A 9957-nucleotide genomic window follows, 5' to 3' on the forward strand; every position below is an offset into this window, starting at 1 on the left:
CATCATGAAACATGTGGGAGCCAACATGGGTATCTAGATCCCGCTGTTGGTTATTGACCGGAGAACGTTTCGGTCATGTCTGCATGGTTCCCGAACCCGTAGGGTCTACACACTTAAGGTTTGATGATGCTAGGGTTATAAAGGAAGTTTGTATGTGGTTATCGAATGTTGTTCGGAGTCCCGGATGAGATCCCGGACGTCATGAGGAGTTCTGGAATGGTCCGGAGGTAAAGATTTATATATGGGAAGTCCTGTTTTGGTCACCGGAAAAGTTTCGGGTTTTATGGGTAACGTAATGGGACCATCGGGAGGGTCCCGGGGGTCCACCAAGTGGGGCCACCATCCCCGGAGGGCTGCATGGGCCAAGTGTGGGAGGGGACCAGCCCCAGGTAGGCTGGTGCGCCCCCCACAAGGGCCCAAGGTGCCTAGGGTTTGAGGAGGGGGGCACACCCACCTTTCTTGGGGGGCAAGTTTCCCCTCTTCCCCCCCTTGGCCGCCCCCTAGATGGGATCTAGGGCTGGCCGCCGCCGCTAGGGGTGGAACCCTAGGTGGGGGCGCAGCCCCCCTCTCCCCCTATATATATTGGAGGCAAAGGGGCAGCCCAACACACGAAGTTCTTCTCCTGTTGGCGCAACCCTACCTCTCCTTCCCCTCGTTGCTGGTTTCTCCATAGATAGATCTTGGTGGCACATAGGAAAATTTTGAATTTCTGCTACGTTCCCCAACACATAGAGGCTAAACCCTAGAAGCTAGCCTATGGTTATGATTGTTCTTGTCCTACGGACTAAACCCTCCGGTTTATATAGACACCGGAATGGGCTAGGGTTACACAGAGTCGGTTACAGAGAAAGGAATCTTCACATCCAAATGGCCAAGCTTGCCTTCCACGCAAAGGAGAGTCCCATCTGGACACGGGATGAAGTCTTCTATCTTATATCTTCATAGCCCAACAGCCTGGCATACGCATATAGTCCGGCTGTCCGAGGGCCCCTAAATCTAGGACTCCCTTAGTATCCCCTGAACCAGGCTTCAATGACGATGAGTCCGGCGCACAGATTGTCTGTGGGCATCGCAAGGCGGGTTCCTTCTCCGATTACGCCAACTTAGATCTTGAACATAAGAATCGTGTCCGGCTCTGCAAAAAAATTTCCATATACTACCGTGGAGAGCATAATGTTTTCACGAGTCTAATCTGCTGCCAACTTTTACAACACGACATTACATCATCATCCAACCATTATTTCGAATCGTTTTTCCAGCCTCCTGCTCCACGCTTCGCGAGGCGGTTTTATTGGCACGTTTTGTCAAAGCGGAGATCGTGTCCCCTTATTACGGGAATATCATGTAACAGCCTGGATTTTGGCCCTTTTCTTTTTCTTTTGATTTATTTGGTTTTTGCTCTATTTATCCTTTTGGAGTGGTTCTGTGGCCTTGCCACCTGGGACATCATCCTCATTTCCCCTCCGAAGTGGCTCATCATTCTCAAAACCATGCCAAGATCATGTCACTTCACTCCTTGACCAAACCCTAAACTCTTTTTCTAGGGAATATTCCTTTTTCATTAAAGGAACAACCCTATCTACCCTAGGTTGTGAAGCAACCTATATTTCTGTGCATCCAAAAATCCCCAAATAATTCTCATAATTCCTTTGGGTCATATATAGCTCAAATATGCCCGAGCATTGCCTTGGCCAGTTCAAAAATAATTCTCCAATATTCGTTTTTCTATTCTGCCCTGAATGGCACTTTGTGAAGGAAGTGTCATTTATATATCTCCTAGTGGCTCCCAATCATTTTGGGAATGTTTATATGTCCAAATAATTGCCCCATGCACAAGTTCAACTTTATTTGCCTAACCAATCTTCCTCAGTGAATTTTCAAAGTTTGTGTCAAACAGAAGGCTTTGTGAAGGAAGTACTAGCTAGGAGTATCCAAATGAGTTGAACTTTTGCACACTACTTAATGTGTTCATATTAAACCCCTCCACCCATTTGCAGCCCCATCCAATCATCTATGTGAGCACATGAGAAAACGTTTGATTCTGGCATTATTTTCAGGTTGTGAAGCAAGTGTATTTTCTATTGCTTCAAAAATCCTGATAAATTACCAGATCATTCTTATACCCATAAAACATCTCTCCACCCAATTTGGCATAATTTCAATGAGCCATTTGACCACCAAAATTATTCCAAGTTTCTGGTCAGCACAGATGTTTGTGAAGCAAGTACCATTTTGGCTTGGCCAATTGGTATGAGACTTTTTGAGCATCCCCATATGACCAAATGATCAAGTTTTGCCTAATATTAGCCCAAGTTGACACTCCATGTGAGTGCGCCATCATGATCTAGTTTCTGGACCATTTTGGTTAGCTATGAAGCAACTGCAGTAAATCTTGGTCCATTTCTTCTCAAACTCCCCAGGATGAAAGTCCTTCTTACCCTATCCCTTGCAGACAACTCCATTGCTCCCAAACCCATCCTGTTGCTCACCAGTGCTCACCCAAGTTTATTGCAGTAAACTTCAGAGGGTGATTACCATTTAACCATAGCAGTTTTAACCAAACTACCACCGCATTTGAAACCAACCTTGGAAGGACTCCACCACTAACATGGTTTGGCACTAAGTTGGAAGCCAGAGCGCGTGCTGTCGGTGGTGACCACGGGAGATGCCGGCCAAAACGATGGTCTTGCCACTGTTGGTAACAGCAGCGCCGCTCTGGCTGGTTCTGCTTGTCCCCAAGTGTCAAACAGCTCAGCCTCGTCGTTCTCTTCCCTCTGGACCCCTCTCCCCCTCCGGCAGCTTCCTCACCGACGCTCGCCGCCGAACGCCCACGGTTGCACTGTGCTCCGTTTGGCTCCGAGCTCGTTTCGGCCTCTTCCTCTGCTCCCAGGCGTCTTCTACCTCTCCATGATCCCTGCATCAGTGCTTGTCGCCTTCCTCGTTCCCTCCCGTGCCCACTGGCCATCGCTAGAGCTTCGGTCTGACGTGCCCGGCGGCACCCGAGGCCGTGCCCCTCGCCCTAGCTATAAATGGCCTCCCCTGAGCTGTTCGAGCACACCAGCAGCCTCCTGCACCTCCTAGCTACTTCCCCAGCCTCTCGTTTGACATCGTGGAGCTCTCCTGCCCTCCCATCCCCGCCATGGCCACCGCGGTGCTCCACCTAAATCTCGGCGAGTCGTGCCTCCTCTCCCCGTTCCAACACCACCAGTAGATCCCCACCATTCCGGCGACCATCCCCAAGCACTCTCACCCTTGCCGGAGCTCCTTTTGCGGTGAGCCCCAACTCCTCCCGAAGCTCTCCTCCATCGTGGCCGTTGCTCCGCTGCTCCACTGCTCTCCGGCATGAGCAGACCTAGCTGGTGGATGCGGCTCGTCGTCCTGGTCACTCCGGTGGCCGGAGCATCACCGGAGGTGGCCGGTGGCATTGGGACGGCACAGGCCTCGCTGCTGCTTCCTCTGCTCCGCGGGCACCGTCGGGAGAAGGAGAGAGGAAGAAGAGAAGAGAGGAGAGAGAGAAGTGGATAAGGTGGGACCCACCTGTCACCCACACAGGAGCCGGCCCTGCCACTACCACGCTGGATAAGTGGAAGCGTAATTCCTGGAATATGGTTTCATTTTTCTGTTTTGGCCCAGTCTATAAAATAAATTTTTACAAATAGGTCCCTGGCAGTAAAACCCTTATAACTTTTCAACCATAACTCCAAATGAGGTGATTCCAACGCTCACTTCTTCGTTTCGTCGAGCCCGTTCTATTGGTTTTGTTTTCACTATGGTTTTACACTATGAAAATGACCATTTTTTCCCTCCCCTTAATCAGCCCCCTCCGAGAGAGAACACTTTCCGACAATTCGTTCTACGAGTTTCTCGCACTTTCTTCCGGTGATTTCTTCCACCCCAGGCAAGCCACACCCTCCATTTGCATCACTGTAATGCAGTGACATGGTTTAAATTATTTGAACTTGTTTAAAATATTGCTTTAGCTACTTGTGATATGTGCATGGCCTTTTCTTGGAGTATTATTTTGATCTTGTTGATGCCATGCTATTGTTTGGATTACTAGGAGTTATGTTTGTAGTTGATGAGTATCATGTTACCATTGGAGTATTAGTGGCTGGTATTATGGTTGTTTCATGATGATATCTGTTAGCATATTTTGGAGTATTACTTTGGATGTCATGCTGCCTTTGGATTATTAGTGGTTAGTATGATTACTTTCATGATGCTAGTTGATGTTCTGTTGCTTGGAGTATTATTTTCGGATATGATGGTTACATGTGGATCTTAGCTGGATAGCTTTATTCTTGTTATTGGAGTAGTAGGATTATTGTTTCATATTCTTCATGATAGTAGTGTTATGCTATCCTCGGAGTATTTTGGCATGATGATATTATGCTTGGATTATTTGTTGGATATTGCTATGACTTGGATTATAGTTTGACAGTTGATATCAGAGTATCAGTTATCAGTTATATTTTTGGGGATAAATTCCGTCATTAAGTTGGTCAGGTGCCGCCGAACCGGGCTTTTTCCAGTGCAACCACATTTGCCGGTATGGGACGGCTCTAATGCGGTCTATTGTCGTGCCTCTTGCCGGTGCCTCCAACTAGGGAAGGTTATGGGCACGCGCTACCCTAATCAGGTAGGCGTACATAAGCCTTGTGTGCCTGGTTTTGATTTTGCGCGTGGGTCCCCGTGTTGGATCGGGCCACGACGGTGGTCGTTGTGTCTTTGGTATATACGGGGTCACCCATGACTTAGCCCAGAGGGGAGTGAGTCTGAGTGGCTGGGAGAGTGTCATGGCAGTAGATCAGTTTTGTTGGAACACCGTTGGTCCACCTGAATGGGAGTGCGAGGTCATGGGTTCTATGGTGTGGGTAAAGGGCGCCACCTCTGCAGAGTGTGTTTGTTTAAACTAGCCGCATCCTCGGTCATGGGCATGGGTTTGTACTAGGTCACACCGTTCGATCAACACTCACTTGACGGAATGACTTATATGTGATTTAGATGTTGATATTTTGAGCAGTACAGAGTGGTTGCGATCACCATAAGGATCACGGGCCAAATATTGGTTGTGGTTGTGATCACCTTAAGGACACGAGCCAATTGCTGGTCGTGGTTGTGATCGCCGTAAGGATCATGGGCCAATTTTTGGTCGTGGTTGTGATCACCGTAAGGATCACGGGCCAAATATTGGTCGTGGTTGTGATCGCCATAAGGATCGGGCCAATTATTGGTCGTGCTTGTGATCGCCGTAAGGATCACGGTTGAGGCCAAATATTGGTCGTGGTTGTGATCGCCGTAAGGATCACGGTTTGAAAGATGGTGATTTATCAGTATTGTAGTAGTTTCATATCATGCTTAGGAGTTGCTATTGTATCATGGTAGCTGTTAATTTAATTAACCTGCTTAATGCTATGCTATTGTCTTGCCTGGATGTTTTTTGTTGTTGTGAGCTTGCAAGTACATTCAATGTACTGACCTGGCGTGTCATGCCAGATTGCAGGTGATGCCGTGATTGCTTGATTGCTTGTCGTGGTTTCCATTCATGCGAGCTAGATCGTGTCCCAGCCAGAGTCCCTATGGAGTGGAGTTCACCACCTTCATCGTTGTTCCACTGCTAGAAGATTTCCGCTGCTACGAGTTGATCCGTTGCTAGCATAGAGCAAGTGTAGTATCGCAGACGTAGTGTCGCCGTGCTGATGTGATTCTTTGTAACATCAGACCTTTGTATTATTATTCTTGTTATAAGAGCTGCTTTGTTCTATGTCAAACAGTGTCGTATTCCAGAGACTTCTCCTTGATCTCTGGGCTGGAATACGGGGCATTCCGGTTTCTTTGAGCTGGGGTGCCACAGGCTTGGTATTAGAGCAGGTATGGCTGTACGACGCCCTAGTCAGCGCGAGCGGTAGAAACCGGTAGAAATCGGTAGTATAGAGTCTGGCTTGTTTGTTGCATTTGGTTGCTGCATTTGTTTGTTGCATAGCATGCATATAGAATTATTATTTGCGATAACGGTTTATCTAGTGAGTGTAGAAGGCATCGGTTCGGATCCACTACAGCTCAACCTTTGCATTTCTCTAGTTCCTTTTTCTTTCGGTGTCTGGTGTCATTTCTGTCCCAGCAGAGTGATGCCAAGTGATCCCGGCACTATTTGCAAAAATGGTGCTCATGCATCGCACCGATGTCCTTCTTTTTGTCCCGCCTATCGTTTCGGTGATAGAAATGTTTCTATCCCGGATCGTTCTTTTATTTTGTCGTGTTGGCAACCCTTAATGATCTTAGTTATCAAGAAAGGGCAATATCAGTAGCCTTAGTTTTTCCCCGTTATCCTATTTCTTGGACAAGTATGGATCTTTTTCCGTCCGCTTGATAATAATGTGGTTGCGACCTTCGTGTCCCACTACAGGATTACCGAGTACGGCCTCGCCTCCGAGCTAGTCCATGTTGCTATCTGGCTAAGCTAGCACTTGGTGTAGCGCTGTTTACACCAATTCTTCCACACATTTATTTGTCCTCGTGCACATCATCACAGCATGCTAGATTGTAGAACCGGAGATCCCGCGAGATTTGTGTGCTTAAGTAGGCATGCATATTGTGTGACTAGCAGTAATATGTGACATTGATTGTGTGTGAATTGTTTGTTCTTGTGTGCTTTTGCTTAGTTGAGTTTTCTTCTGCTTCTTTATTTTTTTGGTCCCCGGTGTTACATTATTTTCCCCTATAAAGAGTTGCTCATCCACCGACACCGGACTCAAAGAAGCAATAAGGATTTGAATTATTTGGAAGAAGCTCAGCTAGACATTTTGGTCTACTCAGTCAACTGCATTATGGCATTAATATCTACTCAGAATACCAATGGTGTATTGAATTGATTATCAGCATCAAGTCCCCATCAGTACCAAATCCTCACAGCATTTATGATCTAGCCAGCAGGAAGACAAGTCAGTTGCAAGATCAATGGTATATTTTCAGACAGAGGTATGGATCATATATAAAGTTTGGCTCAGCAATGCATGATGCTTGAAATATGTTATCATCCGAAATAAAGTCAGAATGTGATATGCTCAAGGAAGACAGTCAAACCATTTTTCTCATGCAAATAATCAGCCTCAGAATATTATGGGCATGTGTATGGATTTCAGTCTGCATATCAGTATGAAGTTTTGGATATAAGAAACTCAGTCTTCTTCCACACGCTATTGGAAGAAATTTATGATGCAAGGCTCCTCAATTTTCGTCAGTATGATGTGTAAACCATTTTCGGCCCAGATACCCAGTCTTTCTCAACAAGATACCTCAGTAAAGGCTTCTGACAGACAGAAATAAAATTTTCTCAACAAGCAAACCCGAGGAGAAGCTTCTCAAATACGGAACTCAGACTTCTCTAGCACAATAATCAGAGCAAGCTTCGCGTGTAGGCTATAGAGCCTTCTTCTGCAAGATACCCAAACAAAAGATTTGAGCAGAACTTAACAAGTCTACCTCAGCAAGCTACTCAAATGGATTCTCTCGTACGCCACCCAGCCCGCATCAGTACCACAATATTGTAGCGTCTTCAGAGATTATATGATGAGTTGCAAGTATATGACAGTGCAGCTCAAGAACCAAACTTGCAATAATTTTGTGAGAGGTAAAATTCAGTCAAACCATATGCCTACCGCAAGGATCGAGTGATCGGTGGCATATCCTTCTTATATATGGTGAGCATGCATCCCCAGTCATATTAGTCACTCATACGAGATGCGACCGTGATTCAACAGATATCCCTAAGAAAAGTAAGGATTCAACAACCTCCCCAGTCAGGCAAAGGAAAATAAGCACAGATACATCTCATGGGATGCAAGGAGCGATAATATTTGGAGATGACATCATAGAATCCACAGTCTTGCCAATGGTCATCAAGGTCATTATTCCCGTAACTGACAAGGTGATATCATGAAATCTTGTCACCTTCTTGTATGATTGGCCTCAGCAATGAGCTCCGTACAACTACAAACCCCGGGTATATGTCATATGTGTGCAGACACAGGTCAAAAAATCAAGCACAAGGACTAATGTCAAAAATATTGCACTAATCGCATCCATTGTCATACGAAGAATCAAGGACAGGTGTGACCAAGTTATTTTAGTAAGGTATCCTGGCAAAGAAAATCTTGGCCGTAAAAAGGATGAGACTGACAGCAAAGGTATGATGATTTTTGCGCGACCATCAGGGTCCGGATACCCAAGCCATTTCAAAACCATAATTCCATATGGATCCCCAAAGGCATACTCTCAAGGGTCTAATCTATTTACAAGTATTTTCATATCCCGCTGACCCACTTGACATGGTTAGTGTGGAATATCCAAGTCTCTTCTGTCAGACCCAAGATTCCTTTGCAACCTCAGCAGTTTGACCTCAGCGGCAGTGTTAAAGCATACCACAGTCTATTACCACAGATGGGTATATCAACCACATGAGAAAAATCAAAAGCTGAACAATCATCTTAGGTCTGGTATACTCGTCAACGGAAACTAAGTACATGGTCAGTCTGTCAGGAAAAGCATTTGTCCATCAACCCCTGTCGGGCCAGTCTCAAGATGTAAATAATTGAGGTTTGACATAGCTATAAATCCATACACCAATATATTGCTCACAACAGAAGGCAGTCAAATCGTGGGTACATATCTCATGCTCGAGCCAAAGAAATAAATCAAGATAAATTAGTGCCACCTGTGAGCAGTCAGATCCCGTCAGAGGATGGCCATGATTCTCAGCATCTACGGAACCCAGAAGATATGCATTTATTTGAAGCAACCCCATGGCAGAAGTAAAAAGGTTTTCATGACCAAAGGAAAAAATATATGCTTATGTCCATTGGATGCCACTGCAGATATGAGAAAATTCACGGTAGTAAAAGGATTTGGTATGTGAGCAAAAAACCGTCAGAATTTTGGGAAAGGTGAAGCAAGACCACCCCAGAGCAAGGTAAGTTGATCATCTGAAATTATTGGGGGAACAATAAATAAAGGAAAAAGGATACCCGAGTTGGAAACGGTGTCCTCAAGTCATACTTGTTCCCTGAGCAATCGAATCTCTAGGACGAGATTTATTTAAGGGGGTAAGAGTTGTAACACCTGGATTTTGGCCCTTTTCTTTTTCTTTTGATTTATTTGGTTTTTGCTCTGTTTTTCTTTTTGGAGTGGTTCCGTGGCCTTGCCACCTGGGAAATCATCCTCATTTCCCCTCCCAAGTGGCTCATCATTCTCAAAACCTTGCCAAGATCATGTCACTTCACTCCTTGACCAAACCCTAAACTCTTTTTCTGGGGAATATTACTTTTTCATTAAAGGAACAACCCTATCTACCCTAGGTTGTGAAGCAACCTATATTTCTGTCCATCCAAAAATCCCCAAATAATTCTTATAATTCCTTTGGCTCATATATAGCTCAAATATGCCCAAACATTGCCCTGGCCAGTTCAAAAATAATTCTCCAATATTCCTTTTTTATTCTGCCCTGAATGGCACTTTGCGAAGGAAGTGTCATTTATGATTCTCCTAGTGGCTCCCAACCTTTTTGGGCATGTTTATATGTCCAAATAATTGCCCCATGCACAATTTCAACTTTATTTGCCTAGCCAATCTTCCTCAGTGAATTTTCAAAGTTTCTGTCAAACAGAAGGCTTTGTGAAGGAAGTACTAGCTAGGAGTATCCAAATGAGTTGAAATATTGCACACTCCTTAATGTGCTCATATTAAACCCCTCCACCCATTTGCAGCCCCATCCAGTCATCTATGTGAGCACAGGAGCAAATATTTGATTCTGGCATTATTTTCAGGTTGTGAAGCAAGTGTATTTTATATTGCTTCAAAAATCCTGATAAATTACTAGATCATTCTTACACTAATAAAACATCTCTCCACCCAATTTGGAATCATTTCAGTGAGCCATTTGACCACCAAAATTATTCCAAG

The sequence above is a fragment of the Triticum aestivum genome, chromosome 6B (assembly GCF_018294505.1).
Source record: "Triticum aestivum cultivar Chinese Spring chromosome 6B, IWGSC CS RefSeq v2.1, whole genome shotgun sequence".
In the NCBI taxonomy this organism is placed as follows: domain Eukaryota; kingdom Viridiplantae; phylum Streptophyta; class Magnoliopsida; order Poales; family Poaceae; genus Triticum; species Triticum aestivum.